Genomic DNA, 27,181 nt, shown 5'->3' with positions numbered 1-27,181 from the left:
TCCCGAGGTGGCCTATACGCGATACTGCCCCCGTGCGTGCCCGGTTCATCAATTTACGGGGCATTATTTGGGCCTAGCGCGCTAATGTACCCCTCCCCCTCCCAGCCCCTCCCTGTTACGCGCTTCCAGTTACTGTCACTGGTTGCGTCATTCTCGGTGCAAGAGCGTTCATCCCAGCTGCTACAGCGGCGCCAGAGTTATATGCCGTGGAGAACCGTGCTGGTGGAACCCTTGTCGCTGATAACAATAACGACGCTTGTGAACGGATCCCAGCAGCTTCGTTTGTTTGTTTGATTGTTTTTGAAACTCCAGACAAACGGGAAGGCAGGCTACAATGAAGTCAGATATCCCAATCCGCAGTTAAGAAGCGGAAACTACGCATTTCCTCATTTAACACGCCCACACATACCACAGACATACCAAACCTACAAAAAGAGAGAGAGAGAGAGAGAGAGAGAGAGAGAGAGAGAGAGAGTTAGTGTAAACAAGACAAGAATAAGACTGACGAGAAGTAGCCCATGTGCCTCGCGTATACCGAATAGAGGTTCACGGGCACTGTGGAATAAAAGCACTATATATGCCTAACACACGACTGCCATTCTTTTCACCATTTGTTATTCCACCATTCGAGGAAAACTGCTAATCGTCTTTTGAGCCTTTCGGAATCGCTACTTACCAAAAAACACTTCGTGAAAGCTACGCGCAGCAAGATGAGTAAAAAAAATATGTCGTTACTCAAAATCGCTTCGTAAAAGCGTGATGCCACTCACTCGTAATTTTGGACATTTCATAAGCGAAGACGGGCATCCTTCCAATGACACAAACAACTTACGAGGGAAAACCGTTGTGAATACGGCCACTGTTCGCTTAGTACCTAAGGCCGTAGGAGGCCTCTAGCTACCAGAAATATGTAATTAATACATTAATTCATTCATTCAAATTTTGTTATGGCCGTTTCGTCTTCCCATTCACGCCATTGGTGTGCTACAGATATTCATCAGTAAATCAAACATGACGAGAAACAGCCGTCACACGCAGCGTCACCTAGACGCAACTCGTGGCTTCTGGAAGCTCGTTGAACAGTAGCACGATGAGTCGTTTCAACAAAATCCCACGAACGTTGGACGTTGACTAAACGGGACTCGACTCTCGCGCGCTGTGGCTGTTCTGGATTGGTGGATTCCGCATATATAGGCCTTGTTGGGTACGGACCCCGACCATGTGACATCCAATCGCCATCGCATTCCAATAATGGTGCGCCGGGGCGCGTCTGCACGTTACCGGACTCGTCGGAAAGGTTGGCGACCCCCACCGCACGTCATGCAACGGGAGGCTGGCGCGTTTCCAGGTAGTTGATTTTGTTCCCTAGCAAAGCTGTTTTGTGGCTCTGGAAGGTCGTTCGAGAACAACCCGTCTCCTCCAGCTTAACGCTTCCATGCGACGAGGCGACGCCGGAGGCAAGTCAACCCTCGGACAATGGAGCCCTTGGAGCGTTCCCATTACCCGAATGTGACGGCACTTGCACGGGCGCCTATCATTGGAGGAAAATGATGGCACCTGAGCTGGCTCGACAACTGGCCGAAAATAACGTGAGCTCGAGAGACCGAAGGGGTTAAAAGCGAGAGACTAGGATAATAGCTTTTTTTTCGTTCTTCTGGCAACGGGCCGCAGCGTCCGATTTTCTGCCGGCCATCAATGACTTTGTGACTGTTCATTACTTTGTGTTGTTACTGTAAATAATGTAAATAAACCTTCAGTTCTCAATATCCTCCTCAACGTCGGCCAACTCCCGCAGTCAACGGCAAGATATAATAGCCTATATATGAAATGACGCGCCCGGTACACAGTATTGGTTCTCGTAGCGTAGTGTTTTCGATAAGCGAATGACCACACATCGATCGCGTGGCAGTAACAAGGCACCGCACTGTTTCGTCAGTGTTCTCACACATGCATAGGGCTTTGCCAGGGAACACGCCAGTATATTAAAGCTCGGCGACGCCTTTAGCGTGTGTGTGCTCACGCGCGCGTGCGCATCTGCGCGAGTGAGTTGAGAGAAGCTGAGGGCGCGCCAACCGTGCGCTTACATTCCCGTAGGAAAGGAAGAGGACTATAGCCGACTCGCGGCAAAGCAGGTTGCCGAATCGCAGGTTGCAGGCCCGCAGGTTGCCTCGTCGTTCGCGCTGCCCTTCACCGCGAATCACTTTCCGTTCTTTCAGGTTCTTTCGGGGTCTTGCGCGCACACGGTGCACCCCCGCAAGTTTCGTTCCTTCTGCCCCACGCTTGTCCGCAAACCCTCGGTCGAAGAGGCGGAGTCCCAACGCGTTCACGGCCATTTCCAGAAGCTCCATGGGACGCCCTCTTAGTCGCGTAAATCGAAGCACCGGCCGGGCTGCAATCAAGACCTCGAGCGTATATATTGTATACGGAGGATGCGAGCCGGCTTCGCGGGGATCACCGCGCGGCAACCGTTTCGAGTGGGTCTTCGGCCATTCCTGCCATGCATGCATGGCACGCTGGTCGAGGTCGCGGCGGAACGCTATAGCCGGCGCTTTTCTCGCAGCTATAAGCTGATGCCAGGCTCGTTCCATCGTATTTCTTTTTGTTTCTCCGTCCTTTCTTTGTTTATTATTATTTTCTCTGCGACTGCTTTGCCATCGTTGCACACGACGCTAAATACGTTTGGCTGGTTTACCTGCTCCGTCGCAAGTACGTAGCGACTCGCCTGGCAATACACTCCGCCGGAGTTCTGCAGAAAGGAAACTCTGCTAGGCTGCGTAATATCACCATTGCTGAGCGCGGCAGAAACGCTGATATTAAGTGGTCTTCATTTACGTGCGTAACCGTATTTATTTTTCGCATAACGCGGCCAGGGATCCGAAGTGGAGTACTCGAGAGTGCTTAGCATACTTGAAAGTATTGCGAGCAGCGTATGGAGGTTCGAGAGGCAAGTGTGGCAACGTCATGCTTTAGAAGCGGGTGACCGGCCAACACAAGCCTCTTACGACAATGTTGCTAAGCAGATTATTGCTAAGCAATCAGACAAGCAGCTTGGCGAACGAGGCGAGCGCTGTGGCAGTGGGCGTCATGTTCCTAAACGCAAGCCTCTCCCCACGCTTTCTTACTTCCGTAATCATGTTTTCAGAGTTCGTCCTTTTCATTCACTCCCTCTCCCAGTTACTGCTCCGTAGAGGTTTGCCTTTCTCTTCATATAACCTTTCTACAACATTCAGAGTTGGCGCCACTTCTTATCGCGCATGCTGTTATTGCGTCACACAGCGATATGAACATCTCGTGATTGCAGACGATACAATGCCACCTTCATTCTTTTGTTTTGCAGGCCACGCACGATTAGATCTATTGTGCCCTAAAAGAAGAAGGCGATGTCATGTTTTTAGTTGCTACCGTCCCAGAAAGAGCGAAAAGAAAACGCGGTTTGTAGTAAGTGCACGTCTCCCTCGGAGCTCCCTCAGAGCTCGGAGCTTATATGGATTCTCGAAGAGAACGCCAGGCGAGACGCCAGGTGGTCTGGAGAAGGACGTGAACACCATGTATAGCAAAAACCTACGAAGAGAGCGCAGTGGTAGAAGTGAAGATGCCGCGTGCGCGGTGCTGAAGCAGAGTGGACAGAACCAATCGTGCGTGTGAAGCACTAACAGCCTATATCTTCTCTATATGATGTGAGTTGCTATTTTTTTTTTTGCCATACAGAATTTTTAAATAATCGTTTGTGGCAGACAGTGTAATTGTAGTCATTGTGCTGGATTGCTCGAGAGAGAGAGAATCAACTTTTATTGAGCCCTTAGTAAAGGTTGGTGCACGCTAGCACCAGACGGGGTGGAACCTTCTTCTCAGGTCCCATATGCGTCAAGCAGTTCCTGGCCCCTACAGCTCCAGCGCGAGCTGGGTCGGTATACATCGGGGCTGGACAATAAGTAAGGTCTCCCATCGCCTGGGGGGGGGGGGGGGGGGAGGGGGTCGCTGAGGCTGGGGAGAGGGGGGGGGGTTCTTGAGCTTAGTGCACTCTGCAAGTATGTGCGAAAGAGTGCCTTCTGATCGCCTGCAAAACGGGCATGAAGTGCCATGCTCTGTTGGGAACATGTTGTGCAAGAGCACGGGATGCGCTAGCGACCCCGTAGCGTGCGTCGCACGATCGCTTGCCGCCTTCGGCTGAGTTGTGGATGCGGACACAGCGGACATTACTGGCACGGAAAATCAAAATGCGTAATCGACTTGCAAACAAAAATTGACTAAGTTACATTTTACTGAATTTCTTTGCCGCACGAATTGCAACTTCTGAAGTGAAGCCGGTGAGCTTGCAGGACATATGAACTTGGAACGACTTCTAAGGATCATATGGGTTTCAAGATAGTCACTGTGAAACTTACGGTAAGAAATGCCACTCTTGTTCCGCTTGCTTTCTCAACAGACCGCCATTTTATGCGTTGAAGCACAGAAGCAACTGGAACGCCAATGTATTCGCGGCACCATTTTGAAATGAATATCTCGAAACTGGCGTCATCCCAAAAATTTATTCCAAGTGGACACGTCTTGCGAACTCACCGGCCACAATTCGTTAATTGTAATATGTGCCTTAAAGTAGTGAATGAAAAAGTTATTTAGGGAATTTTCGTTAATCGTACGAACACGCAGTTCAATTAGACGTGCAAGTACTTTCCGCGCCTCATTGAGTAATGATAGACCAATGACTAGAATAATACTATCTGCTACAGGCAATTAAAAGAATGCTGTGTGATCTAAAGCAAAGGAAAAAGAAAAGATGCGTGGGTGGAACGTTCATACGGGGACGAATTACCAGCGAAACCGTCTAAGCAGCATACGTGGGCTGCCTACATTATGAAATCATACATATTTTTTCTTCACATGGCACCACACTTCGAAGACACAAGCGCCCCCGCGGTCGCCGCACATCCCATGCATCTGCCGCAACCGCTGCTGCAGCCGCGCCGGCATCTCCGACGTCCATGACGTCATAACCACGCAACCGCAGGCCACGTGCACAGACGCCGTCGCCACACTTCTGCCTCCTCTCATTATTTGTCATACAGGACTTAAAACAAATAAAGCGCACGAAGGCAACTTGCTACACTAAGTGCATTTTCTAACGTACATATAGTGTTTCTCTTAACAGCGCCAAAATTGTATGGTTCTATTTGGACCCAAGATAATAAACTTCTTTTTGGAAGTTGGCGGAGTGCTCGAAGCCTGCTTCACCTCCGCAGCGGGTCGACGCGGTACTGCACAATCTCCGGGGCCGGCCCACGCATTCCTGTCCAAACGCCGTGATACGGATGTAAGCCGTACGCCGTACATAAGTGCTCGCATATAGAACCACATTTGCAAGTAATCCGTCTCTTTTACAATAATCTTTATAAAGTTATGGCAGTCTGGTTTAGATATAGCTACCGAAAGATTTAATAAGCAAGTTTTTCAAATAGAAGCCTTGCGGGATGCAATAGCTGGACAGTTGGGGTATTACTCCAGTTCATGAGACAAGACAAAATACTGAGTACGCAGGACGTGCGTTTCTTTCCCGAGTGTGGAAGTGAAATGCAATTCTGTGTATTGTAGAAATCGGTCGCCGGTTTCCTGCATAAGAACAACAAAAGAAGCGTAAGAGCGATATGAACAGGAATCTGCCGTCTTTCAGCGCCTTGGCGTCGCTCGTTCCTCGCTCCGCTTCGGAGTGACAGAGCAAGGGTTTACATACCAACTGCATTGAAGCGCCATCCCATGCGCCGCGGGGAGGCAGGCCATAGGTCATGAACGAGCGCTTTCGAGCCGAGCCGCGCCGGGCTTTGTCTAGCGCAGATCAATAGGCCCCGCGGTCTCCCTTTCATGCAAGAGCGGCGAAGCGCCGCGCCGGACCTTCGCGTAATAGACCGCCTGCGGCGGCGGCGTCTAGCACCTGTTCGGGCTCTCGAAACGAGAGGCGCACGCTGGGTATACGCGCCGTGGCATGAAAGCTATAGAAGAGCTACACTCGAGAGCATGTCAGCATGTGTATACTGATAACGTTCGGCAGTCAACGGATTGCCGTGATAAGCCACTCGGAGCAACGCTCCCACCACGATCCCCCACCCCACCCCATCCCCCTGGATTCGGCCGGGTCACGCCAGAAGTTACGCAGATCCCGCGCACTGTGGAAATCGACGTCACGCGAAGTATTTCTGCAGGTAATACCGGGCGAACCGCGGCAACGTTCGGTGTTCCGTCAAAGCGTTACCAGACGGACCACGTCGTTGTGCGTAAGGCGAGCAGTTATGTGTCTGACGACTGCAACAAGACCAACTTGACAACGACGGCGTGGTGGTGACGGCGGGACATTTACTCCGGCCATTCGACGCGAGCTTGCGACATGCCGATCGTTGGGTTCGGCGTAAGCACTGGCTAGACGAGCGTAAGGAACAGAAACGCGGGTTGCGACGTCGTACGCAGCCAAGTGTTATGTAATCGTACGTGCCTCTGTGTATACTTACGCGACGCATAAAAAAAAAAACGACGATGGGCGTTTGTATTCCAGCGAAAAAAAAACGTTAAACCCATTCGACGTGGGCTGATTATGACAGGGGTACCATGACGCACGGTTCGGCCTTACCTCCTACGTTGAAGGAACTGGGTAAACGGCGCTTATCGCGGAGGCTGTGCTGTTTAGCACATCGTCTCTAGCTTTTCACGAGGGATGAATGCGAGAAAAGGGCACGCTTTGGCTCGTGCTGCACGGGATGGTGGTATATATGGAAACAGGGGCTCATGCTCATGCCCTCGCTCACGCTAAGGTGACATGCCACGTGCGCCGATCATTTTGCACTGGTATGAAAAACACGCGTGCGATCGTGATCTAACTGTCCGGGCATCGGCCAGGACAGCTACGCGGGCCGTGTTGGTATGCCAGCTTCTACTTTGTTATCTTCCACTTGTCTTCTGCGTCTCTTAAGACGTTTTGAGAAGTACACCTGCGAGAACTGGAAATAAATGTGTTGTTAAAAGTAGGCGCCTTGCGTTTGTCAAAATGCGCCTTTCTGTGTCCCCTGTCGTTCTGCCTGCACTAGGACAAGGTAGCAGAGCATCGGGTAGCTGTTCTCGGAGTCAGACATTCGACACCGGCAGTGAATTTTGATTTCGTTGAAAAGGCCCGGAACGACCAGAAACAGGAACCTACATGCCTACCTGTCCACCGCAACGTATTTGGTCTGCATTCAAGTGTAAGTGCACCAGTTTTAAGTTCAGGCCACGCTTGCTCATATCCGTGATAGGTGCAACTTTTCGAATGCGCGCATTTAGACGGTAATCATCGTTCGTTCGCGAATGCGCTGCCGTCTTGAAGTCGACCCATGTGCAGGAGCGTCACAAGTTTAGCCTATACGAATGCTGCCGAACGGTTGACCTCCTTGCATTTCCCTTATCATTTCTATGATTATTATGATTCCCTTATTACTATTTGCTTGTAAACTCTTCCGTGCCGAATCATCGCGTGTACCAAATCTTCTCACTCTGTCGTGTGCTGCGCTATCGCCCCCCCCCTCCCCCCCTCGTCTCTCTTCTTATCTTTCTATTCCCGTTTTCCCGCCCCCCAGAACAGGGTAGGCAACGAGACGCATTTCTGATTAACATCCCTGCCTTCTTTCTTTATTTCCTCCTCCTCGTCCTCCTCCTCCTCCCAATACCAGACAAAAGCACGGAAGCCGGAATCCGCGAGGCTGCTTCATTATTCACAGGGCAGCGCGAGCACCAGATGTGTAAAGCGCCATAAAATCGGCGCTTTAAAGAAAGAGTCCGCTTTTCACGCTGGTAACATAAAATGCCCTGGACTAACTTGCCCACTTATGGGGACGTATATAGTCAAGATTCTAAGGCAACACCGCATTCACTAGAGGCGCTTTTGTACCGCTTTGAAGCTTCGTACTCGTGGCTCAGTAATAGCGTCTCCGTCTCACACTCCGGAGACCCTGGTTCGATTCCCACCCAGCCCATCTTCCAAGAGTTGAGCCAAAGCCACCTAGAAACAAGTGCAGCTGCTTATATCCCGCAGGGACGCCGCGAGCGACGGCGCGAGTTGGAGCCCCGTTTCTCCTCTGTCGTGACGTCACGGTGTCACGTGGTATGGCATGGGGTCAAAGGTTATTGAAGGCGACACCGCCGCGCCTGAGGAGCTGGGTTGAGCTCTCGTAATATGCTTCGCATAAATAAAGTGCGTGGTCAAATTAATGAGGAAATCGCCTGATAAGGGTATTCGTTGTGTGAGCGACGAAGTCTCTCCGAACGGTAATCTCGCGTTCCGTACATCGCCTTGCGTGTTTAATGCCGCAGGAGGGCGTTCCGGAATGATTTTCGCTACTTTCGGCTCTTTATTATGCATCCGAAGTTCGGTAAACGGGATTTTCGCGACACCCTTTTAAAATGCGGATGCCGCTGCCGTGAAAGGAACATGTGACCTATACTTCACGGTAGCCGAAACAAGTAGACCGCTGAGTCATCGCGACAAAGCTATCGGCGCTGTGGACTTGGCGTTTGTGTCCCGAAGCGAGCTACTGTTACGCAATCCTCACCTGCTGCCTCCTCTACGACGTAAATATAAGCCCATCGTTCTTACGTCTTCACGCAAGGAGGCAAAAAGAACTGTAGACAATGCTTGCAGAATATATACTTGCACAAAAAGAAAAGGTGATTAGACGAAAACGTGATGCCCTATACGGCACGATGTGGACATACACTCTGCCCAAACGATCCGAGTGTTACAACCAAGTGAATGAAGTACGCTTCAATGGAAGTGCGCTGGAAATGCTAAGTTTCTGTGACTCCCTAAATGCCAGTGTCCTTCGTTATAAATGGCATTTGGTTCCGAGTGATCATCATGCGTGTGTTTGTCCCTAAAAAGGGTGCTGGCATCCTCAAATTTTTCGTTGTCTGCGCCATCACGTTCCTATTTCGGGAAGTAAAGCGTGGTTAGATGGCTAGATGACTGTGCATGAAGGAATATTTCTTTTTTGCGAAACAAGGATTTGTCTTCATGAGACGATAACAATGTGACACTAATGACTTTGCTGGAGACATGTCCTCGTTGTCACGAGCAAGCTCGCACCGTGGCATGCAAAGCGTAACCGACAAAGACCGCGGCGCGTTCTAGCGCTGTCACTCGATTCGAAGCGCAGCAAGGACTGGATGAGCTCGCCGAGCACAGTGCGTTTCGTGCCTGCTCATTACTCATGCACAATGGGGACGCGCAGCGCGTCGTTAAGAGTGCCGTATGCGCATTGCGATCACGCGCCGAGTACGAAAGTAAACAAAGAAGAGAGAAGAGGCGAGATGACGTTCTCTCTCGCTGCGGTGCTGTCCGCTGGAACGTAATGCGGCTCGCGCTACGAAGAGCCCGTTGACATAGTTTTAGTTCACCGTTGTGATCAGACCATAAGTTGTGTGCAACGCCGCCGAAAGAAGAAAACAGTGGGATGAAAATCGCTTCTTCACTGCACTTTAACCCTTTTGCATTGCATACTGTGTACTAAGTTTTCTTTTTACATATGGTGTGTCTTAACGAGGCCTCTTCCCTTTATTTCGCTCTACCATAGTAAGTTTCTCGCGTAGAACGTTGTACTACGTCATGGGACTCCATCGTTCGTTGGCGACCGGGTAAGAAGCGTCTTCGTCTGCTTCTTCCTCAGTCACGGGCGTCTGTTACGGAGGGTGGTAATATGATTATCAATTTGCATTGTCATTTAAAACCGAACCGTACACGTTGCAATGAAACAGGCTACGCTAAACTAGCTTTCCTCTTTTTGTAAAGTTACTGTTAGCTGCGTTTAAGGAGATGATGGCGCCCGTAAGCGGTACAGGTTATCCCCTCTTCTCTGACCTGATGACAGCGCACAAGAATGACGCAGATCTTAGCAAAAAAGAAAAGACGATTACTAAATAAATACAGTGACGTCATCACCTGAAACACAGACAAAAGAAAGGTTAGATTCGCCAGAACGCGCACGTTCGTAAATATAGAATCTTTGTGTCCGGTTGTCGCGAAACCCGCAAACGAGCCCTCGAGCGCGCTAATCAGACGCAGTACGAGCGCAGTGACACGCAGCATTGCGCGTGCATTCGCCCTCTCCACGATTGCACCACTAGAGGGAGAGGGGGCGAAGCCTCGCGCTACCGCTGAACTGATGTATAGCCGCCCGCCGGTCAACGTCCGTCGGCACATACGTGCGTAGGCGTCTCCGAGTTCGAGGAGGGGGGCGTCGTTTCTCTCGGTGGGAAACGTTAGAACCTCGAACCACGTGAGGGGATCACTTTGCTCTCCCGACAGAGAGAGAGGGACCCAGCGAAGAGATCCGAGGAAGCGCTGCTCGGGTGGACAAGAACATCCGTCAGGGCCGACACACAAAGGGTTTCGCTTTCACCGCCAACAGAGGCCACAGTGAGGCCAGTGGGTCGGGGTGAGCAGACGTCTTACACACGGCCGTGGTAGCAGTATATACCACTGCTGCGGCACTCGGGCAGCGGCCGTTCCCTGCGAAAGCACGGTGTAGGCGTGTGGCGTCTCTCTCCCGTTATCTTGCTCCGCGCTCGAGTTACCGGCGATGACCCGATCGGGCCTTTGATCTTTCGGAGCACTGTCACGTTACACCCTGCCAGCTCCCGCTTTGTTTTCGATGTGAAGCATGAGGGGAGGGTCTTGCACCGTCTTGCACATTGCGTTCCTTGAACCGCGCGCACTGGATACATCGAGAATAGCCGCGCACCCTTTGCGACGCTTAAGTGACACGCCGAGAGTGATCGTATTGCGCTTTTTAGTACAGTAATATACGCGCGAGTTCGTCCCTCCTGTAGGGCTATGACAACACCGTCGCCTAACACATAATCAAGCGATGCTTACGCCTGCGCATCGAAGCCGCGTGAGGGCTCAGTTTGTCTCTTTGACGACCGCCGGTCGTGTTTCATATTGCCGCTCGAGTGTCGAGATCAGAGGAATGTCGGCGGTTTTGCATTTTCCCCCCTTTTCAGCTTTCGTAGGAACGTCAGGGTTATTAGCTGGAATTCCGATTTTTGAAACTGAGTCGAGGACCGGAAGCTTTCGCAACCACGACGTCTTATGGAAGATGAGAAGGCAAAAGCCGCGCCTGGTGTCGCAAAGCGGTCACGATGTCGAAATCAAAGGTAGTCGAATAAACCGGACTCTTCGTACGGCGTCTTTTGTAAGAGCTTTCAAAACGGTAATCCTCGAGGATTCATGTGTCTCAAGCAAAATCGTATGGATATTCTTTATTGTATCTTCTAAATTTACTGCGCTTCGCTCCAGATTGCATATGGTAGGGGGGCGGGGGGGGGAAGCAAATATAGTATCTTTTTTTTTATGCTCCCCCTCATTTTCTTTTGATTTAGATTTAGGCGCCTGCTGAATCGCCTGTCTGCCTTTCGTCCAGACGACGTTTAAATCTCGACGTAATACTCAATGGATACTATCCCGGCCATGCCAAGGTTGCGTCAGAACTGCAACGCCTGTTGTTACGAGGAGCGGCGGCTGAACCCCGTGTTCGCAGGCTTGCATGAGCAAAGCTTACGCCCACTGCTTCACTGCAGTTGCAACCCGATTCCGAACGCTGCTATGTTTAGGCAGATAAGAAGAAGGTGTCGACTTACGATGGTGAATGGTACAGCGAAGAATGAATTAAGCGACGGTGAGAAGTCTGATCACAGGTCTGTGATTATGGCGTCGGTCACAGGATGGCTGTTGGTGTGCTCCTGTTGGTTTATTTTCTTCGTTTGTTTCGTTTATGGGCATGATGTAATAAGAGGGATTGGTGTCTTTAGGGGACACAAAATGAAATCACGAAAAGTGGTTGAAAACATGGAATAAAGCCAGACAGCGTGAACACTAAGTACTGCACGTGGGCCCAGGAAGCCACAGAAAGTATGCACAGTTTTGCATTTCGAAATAAAAGTGCCTCTGATTGTCCAAGATCACATTCAGAAGCACGTGCTTGAAGACGAGGGCACATTTCTTTGTAAATACGCAAGTACGCTCAGTAATAACCAGCTGACTGTTAAAGTGTCTGGTCGAGGTTAACGGGAGGAAGTTGTCGCATCGTGCCTCACCCGACATGCAACAAAAGGGGATATATAGAAAAACTTGGAGCGCTGCGAAGCCACACGACGTAGAAAAGCAACACACACCATACGCGATATAATGAAATCTCAAGACAACGATCAAAAACTATTATTCGTACGGCGAATGCTGAGATTCGAAAGGATGCGGTCGAAACCATCCACGAAAGCAATTCCACGTACAAAGCTGCAGACAGTATCGACAGCTGAAGTGTTATTCAGTTCTCTGTTATGACACAACTGCTAGGATTTATTCGTAGATTCGGCGTCTATGTTTGCATTACTTGTGACAACTACACAGTGCTCTTGATTGCGTAAATGCGTCCGGGCATATTCATTGGGTATATGGTGACAGTGCTATAATTGGAGCGTGACGCTGTGGATTTGTTTTTTTTTTTCGATGCAGACTAGTTCTACATTTTTCTGCTTGTTTCTTTCTTACTTTAGAATGGCTGCACAGAACCTGTAATATATGGTGCGACAGCTGTGCCGAAATTTATTTTGTGCATTTAAAAGTGTTTGTGAACCGATTTCATGAATTCTTCAACAACTTATTATATGTCGCTCGCCCTTTCTTCTCAGTTAAGTGCTGTCGTTCTTTTTTAATTTTTTTTTTACTTACGTTGAAGCAGAGAAGAAGACGGCGCCTTTAAGAGGCGCCAACATATCCTCACGTGCATTAAATAGTTCCGGCAGCACTCATCTCATGATGACTGTCGATGTTAATGCGATTAGCGTTCGTGCAATGTATCGAGACACCGTACTGCGGCAGATATATTTATTTACGATATCTAGTGGAGAAGTAGGCCAAGAATACTGATGTATATATATATATATATATATATATATATATATATATATATATATATATATATATATATATATATATATATATATATTGTCCCGCTGGCATTGTTCACTTCGATAGCTCAGTTCGAATGAACTACGGCATGATTGCACAAGCGTCTTTTTCATGCGTAATTTTTTTATTTTCTTAGTGAGATAGAGGAGCGCGCGTTTCTGTAATTGTTCTTTTTTTGTTTTTTTTTTGTTTGTTAGCGAGAGCGACCTTTCAGGGGCTAGATAACAGACAGCAGAGGGACACAAGAGTGGGCGATATAGGCTAAGAATTCTGATAGCATTAAAACCTACATAATTCCGAGCACCCTTTCCCAGGACAGCACTCACTGTCTCTCTCTCTTTCACTGGCTCAACGTTCGTTCGCTCTCTCAAGCACTCTGTCTGTCTTTCTCACTCTATCGCTCACTCTCTCACTCGGTCTTTCATTGGCCAGCATTGTACAGTGCAGAACGCCGGGAGACCACCTTCGAAAGTGAGCCGAGCTTGGAAAGGCGCAAGGCACATACAGAGGCCGGATTTCAAGACCCGTGTGAGAAATGGATCTTATGCCCTACGGGCAATGACGCAGTTCCCAAGACCTCAGTGCGCTACCTGCACAATTTTGTCTTACTGGGTATTGAAAGACATCATAAGAAGCCAACAAACACTGGCACCAAGGACAACATAGTGGAAGTTACTTGTGCTTAATAAATGAAATACATTTCGATGGGGGTGAAATGCGAAAACAACAATGTGCTTAGATTTAGGTGTACTTTAAAGAACCCCAGGTGGTCGAAATTTCCGGAGTCTTCACAACGGCGTGCCTCATAAACAGAAAGCGGTTTTGGCACGTAAAACCCCAGAATTTAATAAATGAAATAAGGAAACGATAAATTAATGTAAAGCAAAGTGGATGAAAAAACAACTTGCCGCATACAGGTGGGGAATGATCCCACAACCTTAGCATTTTGCGTTCGATGATCTACCAATTCAGCTACCGCGGCGCCGTTTCCCCATCCACTTTCTTGGGCATTTAGGTTTCCTAGTAGAACCCTGGTCTGGTAGTGTTAACCAGTGCCACCACTCACAGACCTTGGCGGCGGACGAGGAACGTCCTATCTGCCGCAGGCGTCACGAGAACGTAATCTTTTTGGGTGCGAAGGTTGTGGCATCGTTCCCCACCTGCGCCAAGTAGTTTTTTAATCCACCTTCATTTACATTAATTTATCGTTTCATTATTTCATTTATTAAGCACAAGTAATTTCCCCTATGCTGTCCCCTCGGTTAACTCCCTTTCTTCTTGAGTACTGAAAGATGGCATTTTATTCCATTGGAAGAGCAAGCTATACTACTACAATGTGGCCTCGAGGAACGAAAATACAAGCATTGCCTCGTGATGCGGGGCTATCAGTCACTATTTCGACTTAGAAGATTTATTGAGCGCCGCGAGGTTGTTTCTTACGGTAGTTCTGCTGCTTTTGTTATGCAATAGCTCAACACCCGTGACTTTGATTCGTTACTTTGTGTTACGAAAAGGTAGGCGTGCATACACGGACAGTAGCAGATGGAAACTTACAACCCTATTTCTCTTTATTTTGTTTTTCAATAAGTCGGTTCGACACGCAACTTCATGCAGACGGGTAAGCATCGCCAACAGTTTCACTCGTACGTTGGAAACTTACATTCGACAACTCGTGAACTTGAGTCGACCCAAACGAGATTACGGAGAGTAAGTTCAGATTACAGGAGCTCTCCAATCAAGGACCGAAAATAAACACGCCCAAACTTCCTTCGTCCACGCAAAGCTTTACCAGATGCCGCGAGTAGAACAGCGCGCACGGAGTTGTGTGATTTGACATGTTTTCCTCCCATACCGTGTAGCGTAAGTGCTCACAGACCCGAGCTCAAGTACGCGTGACAGACGGGTCGGAGCCCCCCCCTCCGAGCCAGTGCTCCGCCGGTACCTAATCTGTCGCGCGGATTCTGGTCGGCGCTTTTGACGCACCGCCTAGTCGCAGCTGGTGAGGCCGAACCGAAAGGCTTCGTTAGCGCCCCGAGTGCCTGCCGACCGCCGGGAGCAGAGACGATAATCTCTCTTCGCGCCAGGCTGCCTCTGCTGCTTTGAGCAGCCAAGCGCGGGTGCTTTTTTTGTTTTATTTTGTCTGCCTGCCCCCCCCCCCCTACACACCTACCTCCTCCTGGTGCCTGCCCCCCCCCCCCCCCCCCCACTTTTCACGGAACCGTGCGCACCTGCCGTTGTTCTCGTGCACGGCGGACAATCGCGACCCGGGATCGGCGCATCGGTCCTTGGAGCGCCCGTAATCATCCTCTTCATCGGCATGTCACTACTGACGCGTAGCAATATAAGTGAGACGCCTGATGACGAGAGGAGGAGTACAAAGAAGTGCGGTTCGGTGGTTGGCAGCAACAGCACTCACGTTTACGAATGCCCCCTAAGGTGACGCAGGAGAACTGCGTGTTTCTCGTTTACGTGGAAGCGGATCGTCGAAATATCTGCTGCTGTAGTAGAGTTCTAACCGGACACACACACACACACACGCACACACACACACACACGCACACGCACAGACACGCACACACACACACACACACACACACACACACGCATACACACGCACACACACACACACACACACACACGCACACGCACAGACACGCGCACACACACACACACACACACACACGCATACACACGCACACACACACACACAAACACACACACACACACACACACACACAGACACGCACATTGCTCTGCGTGTGGGTGGGGGGTTAGGGGAGACCGAAAGAGTGCAAGGAAAGAGCATAAATGAAGCACACGGTCAGAAAAAGTAAGACAGGACGCGGTAGTGTTGCAGTCATTCGACTACAGCGCCGCTATAATTTCTGCCACTAGCCCTCGACGATTGCTGAATCATTATTGGGGCCACACATATTTCGTCTGTCTGTCTCGCGACAGCTAAAAAACAGCGAAAATTCCCCAACTGATATGACGTGTACACACGTTATACATGATTAGGCCGAACAAAAGAAAACGAGATATTTACGGTCCTAGGCCTCCTTCACCATGATCCCTAATGGTCGAATGCTTTCGGGCTACGCCCACTTCGCCTGTCTGTCACGCGACGTCACAAAAGCGCAAGAACTCAACACGTCAAATTGACGTGTACACAATAAATATGTTATAATGGGCCGAAAAAAACTGAAGAGGTGGCGCTGTTCCGTAAGGAACAAAAATGGATGCCCATGGATCGCTTTGGCACTGGCCATACTCGGAGCTGCCGGTGAGAATGGATTTTTTTTTCTGTGTAATATAAAATAAATTGAGGTGCCAGTAGAACGTTGTGGAGCCCTTTCGGCACGTATACAACCCCGCTCTGCCAACTCTTCTTCGCAGACGATCAGTCTTAGCGGTATTTTGAACTTCCCATTTCACGCCACTGCGATTATCGACCAGCCACCACAAGCTAAGCAAGGGGAAGTGGACAGTCGCAGTCGGCGGCACTGTCATCTTCAACCGTGTCTACTTTCATTGCTCCACCTCGAACCCGACGAAACCCTCTCCACTTGCACGCGCTCCTCGCCCCTTGTCAGCCAATGGGATAAGACCTGTCAAGGTCGGCGAAATTATTTGCTTTCAAATCAAACATACGTGACTTCCTATAAACGAGGAAAGCGCTTGATTTGGATGTTGGTACGGTTCACTTTGTGCGGCCACGAATGAAACGGATGCCAAACGCCTGAGACACGACGTGCCTAACCGTCACCCTCGTCAACGTAAAAAAGACTTGTCGGTCGTGTGTGTGCGACGGGATTATGCGCCAGTGCAAATCCTACTCTCCTCTGTCCTCCATTCGCCACCTCTTCGCCAGGGAGTGGTTTCTCTCCCGAATTCTACCCTGTGGGCTGACACGACGTGATCTACGTTCAACCCCACCAGGGAGTGGGTTTGCTCCGTATTCCTGTGTGTGGATTGCAAGGGAGTGGTTTTTCCCCGTATTCGTCTGTGTGGGCGGACCAGTGTACTGACAAGGTCCTCTACCAGGGAGCAAGAGGGAATGGAGTTGCCCGGATGTTGTAGGGTATAAGACCAATGAGACGCCACGTGAGGACCTTCTCTGCCCTTACGTGCATGAGCACGCACCCCAAACATTTCTTTGCTTTTTGTCTTGGAGCGCACCGCTCACCCGTAAGGATCTGCTAAATTGTGTTATTGTAGTTATATCACTTCGTCTTCCCTGCCGGACCCTCTCCGACGGTCTATCTGGTTCGAGCTCCAAGCAGACGCTGTCGAAGGTCGCCGAGAGCCCGTTCCCGTAACCACTGGGGCCAGCCGTATCACCCTCTTGCTGTAGAATGTACGAACGTGCATATTAAAGGTCGTTAACAAGGCATTTTTATTATTTGATTATTTTCGCTTTTTTATTTACTTCTATTCTTGCCAGTGCGTTTTACTAGTCTCTTATCGGAAAGACGGTAGCCGACAAATATAGTGGCAGTCAAATATGAGAGAAAGAGTTAGTGTGTTACACACGTTTACGTTTGCGCGCCATAAATTATAAAGTAAAATTACAACGAGAAAGTCACCACCAACTGTATATTTTTTCGAAGAAATCAGTGATTATATAGCCTAAGTGGTGCCAAAATTGGCGCCGCCACTGTCACGTAATTGCGTTAATGCGTTTTTTTTTTCTTGGCTACAGAAAACGCGGGTAAGGATGTGCCATGAGGAGCGAACTTATCGGTGCAAGATTCGATGGCTTCTCTTTTGAGAGGACAAAGATCGTACATAAGCCAAGCAACTAAAGAAAAAGGTGCACCAGTTAGTGTGGCTCCTTTGATAATATCTCGCGCACAAATTTAAGCACAGTGTACAGGACAACAGTCAATAGGCAACAAACCACGCGATGATTGGGTCGGCGCTTAAGTAAATTTGACGCCAGGCGATTAGAATTAAGTCATAACGGAATATTTTTACGTCATAGGGTCACAGGTCACTTAAACGAAGGAGCTCCAGTAAACCGAACCTATGCACACGCATATTAGCGTTACCTATTTACCGAGATGCCACCGCACAGCCGCGAACTACAGCGCCGGGGAGGACTTGTTGTGACGTGATGTTCAACTAAAACATGCCGGTACGCTCATCTTGCGCGATGCTCATGACGGGTCGGAATATTCTATATTGTCTCGTTTCCGTGTTTATGTCCTTGTACATGTACATGTTATGATGGGAAATTAAGTGAAAATCGGGAGCTCCTTCCTGTCTGCGATAAAGATTGCGCCAGAAGTCGATATAGAACACAACCGCACACACTGCAAATAAGAGGACCACGCGGTTTGGTAGAACCAGCAGCGCTTCTTGAAGCTCAGTTTGGGGATATTCAGTAAAGCTGTTAGGTATCCTCCCTCGATAATTTCCGGGGCGCTTTCAGTTTTGCACTACGCAACGTCCTATGGCTCACTGGGGTGAGCAGCACTCTGCCAGCTGGCTTATCCAATCACTGTGAACAGAAAATCTGTGCCGTCAATTGTGATAAGGCCATATAGCTTGATAACGCTGCGCTGTGCATCGCGGTATCAAACTCATTTCCTGGCTACGCCGTGCGGGTTTATTTCTCTCCACCGATACGTCAGCTCCTTGAGCAACCTCGAGGCTCTTGAGCAACCTCGATACTGACAGTAACAGTTAATCGATAAATAGTTCATTGCGCGTCATAGTATAAATAAAACATGGTGCTGGGCTAGTTGGTGATGCATTCTTTAAAACTGATGGTAGCGCTAAAAGGGACAAACACACGGTGAAAAAACGACACGAGGACGATGGAACGCTTCCTCGTCGTCGTGTCGTCTTTTCACAGTGTGTTCGTCCCCTTTAGCGCTGCCATTAGTTTTAAAGAACACAGTATAAAGCAGCTTGTAAAGTGTAAATATAAATACATCCGTCTTTCATTGCGAACAGCTGAACTATTCTCAAGTAGGAACAGTTAATATATATGAGCTACAACGTGTCCTTGTTTCGCGACCAGGTGTGCTCCTAAACACCTAGCTTTTGTCAGAGCTCAGCCTCAGTAATGTAACACTCGAACTCAACGAAACGATGCCTTAGTTGCAGATTACAGAAGGACGCCGTATTGCTCTTTAAGTTGTTATGCCGTATTGTTAACTCACCGGAAACTTCGAATGCACTTCGACTATATGAATTCACAATAGAATAAAGACAAAAAAAAGACAGGTCGTATTCCAGTTTCGAGTGCGAGAGAACGCCTGTGGAGCGAAATTCGCGCGGATATGTTTAGCACATCTGAGCATAGAAATGCAAATAACCCAATACATGCATTTGTCTCCGTTGTTTGTCCGGAACTTCAAATGAGGATAAGAACTAGCTAGTATAGTAAGAACCTTTAATTCTCCTCAAGAATTATGGGCCTCGCTTTAGCTGATTATAACTTGAGACCATTAAAATAGTCTAACCTTTACCTTTTAAGTAAACGTTAACTTCTTTACTGCTTAAAATGTATACCGCTTCGTTGTCATTCGCTGACTACATTAGGATAAAAACTCGGCTTCGTGTTGCTGAATCCTCCAGGCCTGCGTGGTGTGTCGTGATGGTGTTTCACAATTTATGGACATAATCGTTATACCGCTTACATTTCTGTGCCCCACGTCTTCCTTCTTTTTTTTTTCGATAAAAGTAATACTCGCAGAACGGCTAAAGTTTGTGTCTACGGCACATAAAGCCATCGCTGCAAAGCAAGCATCAGAAAGAGAGACTTTGATCACCCAGCGTCGGATATGTACGAAGAACGAAATCCATGGCTGCGTTCTATCAGCAACCTACATTTGAAAAAAAAAAGAATTATGGGGTTTTACGTGCCAAAACCACTTTCTGATTATGAGGCACGCCGTAGTGGAGGACTCCGGAAATTTCGACCACCCGGGGTTCTTTAACGTGCACCTAAATCTAAGTACCACAGGTGTTTTGGCATTTCGCCCCCATCGAAATGCGGCCGCCGCGGCTGGGATTCGATCCCGCGACCTCGTGTTCAGCAGCCCAACACCATTGGGAAACCACGGCGGGTAAATCACATTCGAGGCTCCTGACTTTAAAACTCGGGGTCGGTGTGTCGACGGACGAATTCGGCTGGATTGCTCGCGGATCTCGGTGGGGTAAAGCCTCTACTTTGGGAAAGCGCGCAGCTCACTTATTCTCCTCAGCCGCTTTTCACATGCCGCCGACAGAAGACATCGCAGGTGAAGGCGACAAAGGGACTACTTCGGTTTTTGAAAGAGATGGGATTGGACAAGCGGCTGTGAGAGTGATGTCACGTACCATGCCAGATTGATGGACTCCAACGTACGATGTGTGTGTGCTGCGCTCTGTGCTCTCTCTCCCTCTCCCCCTTCCCCATCTTTAATCTCCCCCATCCCTCTCCCATGTGTAGGGTAGCAAACCGGTTAAGCTAAACTGGTTAACCTCCCTACCTTTCCTTCTCCACTTTTTCCTTCCTTCCTTCCTTCCTTCCTTCCTTCCTTCCTTCCTTCCTTCCTTCCTTCCTTCCTCAGCCGATCCCCCGCCCGAAGATACTTCTTCCAGAGTTCTGTGCCACAGTTCAATATTATGCAGATATCCCCATTTTTTTGTGCGCACGAGAGAAAACGCTTTCATTTTCGTTTATCGTTTGAATGTGAATTAAACGTGCTCACTAAAGGAGGGTGCCGCAAGGGAAGCGTTCAAAGCGCCCTCCTTTCTTTATAAACTAAAATAAATAGAGTGAAAGCGACTTTTTCAAAAAAAGAAAAAAACGATTGCACGCAGGCGTAAGGAAGTAAGGGTTGTGTATATCTGCGTTTTTGGCTAATGCAGTGGGTGCAGTGAGAAATATAAAGGATGGGATTTTGAAAAAGAAAGGAAAGAAAGTGAAGCATGCTCAAATTTGGAAGCACTTTTGCCCATAAAACCTAGAAGCAAGTCGGCGATAGATATATTGGCAAGTTACGAAATCGTGACTCAGAACAAACTACTAGCAAAGAAAAAAAAAGTAGAGTGGCAGCTTGTTCTATTTAGAAGTTCTTTTTTCTTCTCTCGTATTGGTCTCGGGGCGCCCGGTAGTATACTGTAAGCATTCCTTATATCATGCGAGCCGGTTGACGGATCGGAAAATGGGGCTCATGCCAAGGCATGGCCAATATGTATTTGTTGTGCACGAGTGTTCAATCAATAGTATCTCTGATTACCGTCATAATTGTAGACGTTACTGCATTTAGAGGGACTTCGGTTTAGCTTGATCTTACTAGCTCATCATAACCAAAAATAATGGAATACTAGAGACAGAGAAAGAAAGAGAGAGAGAGAAATAGAGAGAGTGGTATTTTTGTCCCTCATATATGAGAAAAAGCGGGGAGGTTCACAAGGAGCTACCTGGACTAATACCTGGACTGGACTGGTAATATGTAGGTACCTGGGCTGGTAATATATAACCAGTTTGTTCTTCCGGAGAAGACAAGGCTTCCGATTGCTTGCTGACACATGCGCCATGTGCTCAAGCCACGTGCGTTGGTTGTGCTATGTTCACGCGTGTTTGCTGCTCGTCGCTAAGCTTGCGAATCGCTGAGGTCCGCTCGAAGTGCGGGGCTTGCAACCACACATGTGCTGAGAGGCACAGCGATAACACCTTGCTTTTCCGTTGGACAAATTATCTGCGCGCTCCCGCAGGTTCTCATTAAGGCCCTGCATAACAAGCACCACGAGAGGTTAACAAGTTCTGCGCTTATCCGGTTTGCTAAGATAAATTCGGGTTCAATATTAATAATAATGATAAGGCTAGGGGAATCAAAAGAAAACCAAAGAGTGCAACAACACAAACGCGTGAGAGAGAGAGAGAGAGAAATGGAAGACGGGAAAGGCAGGGATCGTAACCAGACGCACGTCCGGGTTCCTAGCCTGCACTGGAGGAAGGGGGTACGTATGGGGACGAAGCGACAATGAAAAAGTGCGAAGGTCCGTTGTGCTTACAGAGACCTTGCGATCAAAGATAGCGCATTAATGCTTTCTGATTTCCTAATAATTCCGATTCGCTTTGTTCTTTGGTCAACTGTAGAGGGGCTGTGGGAAATGGCAATATTTTTTGAAGCGGGTGCGTGAAACGCGCCTAAACGTAACTGTAAGCTATAGGCGGTTCAACAAAAAATTAATTGCATGCAGCGTGATTGTCAAAGCTGACTGGTGAGGCCTGATGCTCTCTGCGCGCGGTTTTCCGCTGCTTTGACATCGCCCCTTTTCGTTAGCGCCGGGCCATCATTGTGGTCACGGATCACGCTGCCGTGATGTGAACTGAACGTCCCACGATCTCGTCGATTCACCTCACCACATTCGTTTTCTGAATGCGCCGCATATTTCGCAAAGGGCACACAGCTCACCAACAAGTTATTTCGAGTTCGGGGTTCCCGACGGTGTCACGTTCCTTTTTGTTGCATTTTCCATGTTTATGGTTTGCCTCGGATGCAGTGACTCCGTGGTTGCGAAATTCGGCTCCAGAGCACGCGGTCGCGAGTTTCTAACCACACCACATCGACCACGGCCTGACGCAAAAGAAAAGGAGGTGTACTGACTCGTATTTCTGTTCGGTATCTCTTAAAAAAAATGGCTGTGGCTTAGGTAAGGTTAAGCCCAGGATGCGAAGCATACTAGCCTTTATTTTAGTTGTTGAACCACTGTTTAGCTTGGTGAACTGCTGTTGCTTGGCTATATTTGGTTCGGCTAGACGAAGAAACAACTCATGCGTTACTCTGCTTCGCCTTGGACGCCCCGCATTGGACGCGGTGAGCGTCGAGCAACGCAGCGTTCGGCGAGGCAACGAAATGTGCGCCTGAGCAAGCGACGCACGCCTGAGCCTTAGAAACAGCTCGTTTCTAAGGCAACACCGCATTCACTAGAGGCGCTTTTGTACCCCTTTGAAGCATCGTACTCGTGGCTCAGCGGTAGCGTCTCCGTCTCACACTCCGGAGACCCTGGTTCGTTTCCCACCCAGCCCATCTTGCAAGAGTTGAGCCAAAGCCACTTCTCCTCTGTCGTGACGTCACGGTGTCACATGGTATTCAAGGCGACACCGCCGCGCCTGAGGAGCTGGGTTGAGCCCTCGTAATATGCTTCGCATAAAAAATGGCTGTGGCTTAGCTAAGGTTAAGCCCAGGATGCGAAGCATACTAGCCTTTATTTTAGTTGTTGAACCACTGTTTAGCCTGGTGAACTGCTGTTGCTTGGCTATATTTGGTTCGGCTAGACGAAGAAACAACTCATGCGTTACTCTGCTTCGCCTTCAAGAGTGGAACGCGACAGCGTTCCCGTCGACCTGCCAGCGACTACGCGCCCCGCATTGGACGCGGTGAGCGTCGAGCAACGCAGCGTTCGGCGCGGCAACGAAATGTGCGCCTGAGCAAGCGACGCACGCCTGAGCCTTAGAAACAGCTCGTTTCTAAGGCAACACCGCATTCACTAGAGGCGCTTTTGTACCGCTTTGAAGCATCGTACTCGTGGCTCAGTGGTAGCGTCTCCGCTTCACACTCCGGAGACCCTGGTTCGATTCCCACCCAGCCCATTTTGCGAGAGTTGAGCGACGCCGCGAGCGACGGCGCGAGTTGGAGCCCCGTTTCTCCTCTGTCGTGACGTCACGGTGTCACGTGGTATGGCATGGGGTCAAAGGTCATTGAAGGCGACACCGCCGCGCCTGAGGAGCTGGGTTGAGCTCTCGTAATATGCTTCGCATAAAACGGGAGAAGAAGAGAAACAGTATTGACAGGCAAGGTGGCAAAAAGAGGGGAGGAAGGGTAAAAGGATAGAAATGGATGAGAGGAGCACTGAGAGCAAGAAAAGAGCATGGCATAACTCTCTCGCTGGCAACATAAAAATGTGGAAGGAATAATCAGTTAATTTCTTTATACTGGCTGTGTTTGTCCTAAGGAGGATATATAAAAATTTCTATGTATCCTCCTTGGTTTGTCCCAAATTAACATCGAACAAAATTTAAGAACATCTTCAAAAGCAAAATAAGGTGACGAGGGACTACGATCTGTAAGTAACAAGGTCAAAAGTGCGGGTATGTATCCTGTTATTTTGACAACGGGCATACATGTATTATGGAATTTAAAATAAATTAAAAGCAGTTGCTGAAAAAAAAGAAAGATCGAAATACTGTCTAAGTCGCATTTCTTTATTAGTATTACATGCGGTGAGCCGCGTAGAAAAGGTATTTTGTGTATTCTCGCTTCATCATAAATATGCTGCGCCCCTTCTGTATAGTTCGAACAGCTTAAATGTAAGTGACACGTGTTATAGAAACTCAATGCAGATAATCAATTCCAAGTGTTTAAAAATGTATGTATTATGGGTAGTTATCCAGTAATATCGCTAAGTGGTTAAACAATTCCAACTATGCGATATCTATCTGTGGCCTGTTCTTCACAGCGTCTTTCATATGGCCCCGGCATATTCTTTCGAGGCGTTCAACACCATTAACCATTGCCTCTATAACGCGAACACGGACTTTCGTTCCGACTTCACTTTTCGTAGAGTAACACAAAAATAAAGCAATTGCCGGCTCGCTCGAACAAAGTACGTTGGCTCCCCCGAAAAACATGAAAAACGAAATAACAGAAGAAGCTCGAAGCGAAGACGTAAGTTCTGTCTATTCGCTCGCTTCCACAGAAAAATTACCCTTCCCGAATAAATTTGCATTACCACATTCAATGGGGCCGCAGCGACGAGTTATTTGCGGCTATAAGTTTCTCCCCCTTGCGCAGTAGTGTGACATTTATGTGTCGTTGGAGGTTAATTCGAACCCGTAATCATCACCTTGCGAATAAGAGAAACACCGTTTCTTTAGGAAAGGACGTCAAGTACACCGCAAACGGTCTCTACTGTTTTCTTTCTACCTTCCCTTCTTTTGCTTCTTCTTTTTCTTTTCTCGCGGGAGTGAATTTCTTTACAGATGCGGGCGTCTGTCAGGCACTGGCTGTATGCGGCACGACTTTTCGGAAGCCTGCCACCACATCGCAGACGAATGGGCGGCTGTGTCGCAGTGTGTCGCAAGAGAAGAGAAAGTCGGGCAGTTTACTTGGAGAGAATCAGAAGACAGATGCCGCTCCGCACGCTCCGCGAAAGAAACCATTCTTTCTTCCTGTTCACTCTGCCCATTAACTCGCTTTCCCTACCCTCTCCCATCTCCACTCCACTCATTCAGGCATTCTTCCTTTCTTTTCTCTGGCGCCTGCAACATGGAACCGTTATTAGCCGTTTCGCAACCTCTCCAACGGCGGTGCTTCTTCCTCAAAGGGCCGACGGCCATAAAAGCGCGGATTATCGGGTCTTTACTTTTATCTTCTTGTTGACTCGATTTTTCCTATCGCACCTTTTACCGTGTTCAACCGCGTTTCGTGGCCTGTCTGCGCGAATGGCACAAAAGGAAACACGCTGAGCGTATCCTTTCGAAAGGAAACGGTCTTAGAAATAATCTCGCTGAAAAACAAAAAACAAAATGATAACCTTGCTTTGTTGATTTCGTCGCGAAGAATGTTTCTGAAACATGTTTTGCACCGGGTTGGCTTTAACTGTATATGCAACCAGAGAGAATGAGGAAGAAGTTGGCGGTGCGAGGAAAGAAAGAAAAAAAAAAGTTACGGCGGAACTCATCTCAAGATGGCTGTCGACGGTAACGCGAATACCATTCGAACAATACGTCGACAGGCCGTATTCCTGAAGTCACTATTACTAAACACGGATAGCGGTCGTTCTAAAACTTTCGTGGCTTCGGTCACGTTCCACGCACTGCGGTATCATCCCGCTTTGCAATGACATTCGTTCGCAAAACTCGCATATGAGCGTGGTGTCACGACAACGACCGTATATGACGCTGACGCTGTGGCGATGGAATACGAAAGAAGGAATGGCATTGACGGGGACTGCAAACGCGGTGTAACGACAACGGTATCGCGACAACGACATCTCGATTCTCAACTTATGACGATTGTGTCACGAAAACAGCATGACGACTGTGTGACGTAAGGGCAAACGAGGTGACGGCTGGATGCCCACGACGGCATGGCGATCACGGCACGACGACGATGGTATTACAGCAGACGCACGATAGGATCTGTCTGACGACGATGCAATGATGACGTCATGATGTCATGGGAACGGCGCCATATGCACGACTGGATGATGGCATCGTGATTACGATAAAATTACGAACAAGAAACAACGTCGACGGATCATCGGAGGGGGTATGACGATGACCACGTGACGACAATGGGAGGGATGACGATGACGATGACGATGTCGAAGTGATGACGATGGTACCTCGGCAGCGTGCCGATGATGGCAAGACGGCGATGTCATCGGACGCATAACAGCGAGTGTCTCACCATGACGACACGACATTGAATGATGACTGTACGATTCCGATAAAATCGAAGTTGATGGAACGGCGACGTTGCTATGGCAACGAGAGCATCGCGGAAGTGGGACGGCTTAATCGAAGTGAAGACAATGATAAAAAGACGTCCTCACGATGTTGGCATGGCGACGACTGTGCGACATAGATGGCGTGACCGTGACGGCATGACGAAAGTACATTTACAATACATTTACAGTACATATACATTTCTCACACCTACGCACGCACTGCAAATGTAATAGATGAAAGAGAGCTTAGCAATCTAAGAAAGCTCGGACGATTCGAAGAAATGCCCAACATTCTCACGGTAACAGAGTGCGGCTACCAAAGCGCAGTCATTTCTGCAGGCAGTGTTATTAGACTTGCAGAAAGAAAAAAGACAAGAGCTTCACATGTGCCTTCTAATGAGGCAGAGCACAACATCGATACTGCCGACGGCGTGCTGCAATGCCATAGCACCCACCATCATTACCGTGCCTGCGCACGAGCCGTCTAATCTCGCTGTAACTAGCACTATACTAAACTCTTTTCTTCGGGGATATACGAGCTTGAGCTCTCGTATCTCCTGACCTAAGCGCCCGTTGCGAGACGAGCGTGTTACGCCTGCGAAAGGCCTACACTCTCAGGGAAAGAGAAAGATATGACGTTCCCGACCTTTGGCAGCGCGGAGGCATCAAACGAAGCTCCGACGAGAGGCAAAAAAAAAAGCAATCTTCGCCGCCGATACGCGCTGGCGTTAATGTGCCCCAAAG

The 27,181-nt window shown here is 48.8% G+C and overlaps 1 protein-coding gene and 1 non-coding gene across 4 annotated transcripts in view; both read left to right on the top strand.

Annotated features, from left to right (window-relative positions):
* The window catches only part of LOC135916881 (adenylate cyclase type 8-like), a 729,759-nt gene that overhangs the window by 291,487 nt on the left and 411,091 nt on the right, over positions 1-27,181 (top strand). The window lies entirely within an intron of this gene.
* On the top strand, positions 5,104-5,286 carry LOC135920818 (U2 spliceosomal RNA). Its single transcript, XR_010570323.1, has one exon. It is a non-coding gene; the product is annotated as a U2 spliceosomal RNA (small nuclear RNA).

This window comes from Dermacentor albipictus, chromosome 3 (assembly GCF_038994185.2).
Source record: "Dermacentor albipictus isolate Rhodes 1998 colony chromosome 3, USDA_Dalb.pri_finalv2, whole genome shotgun sequence".
Taxonomy (NCBI): Eukaryota; Metazoa; Arthropoda; class Arachnida; order Ixodida; family Ixodidae; genus Dermacentor; species Dermacentor albipictus.
Note: the sequence above shows the minus strand (reverse complement) of the source record. Positions and strands in the feature narration are given on the sequence as shown.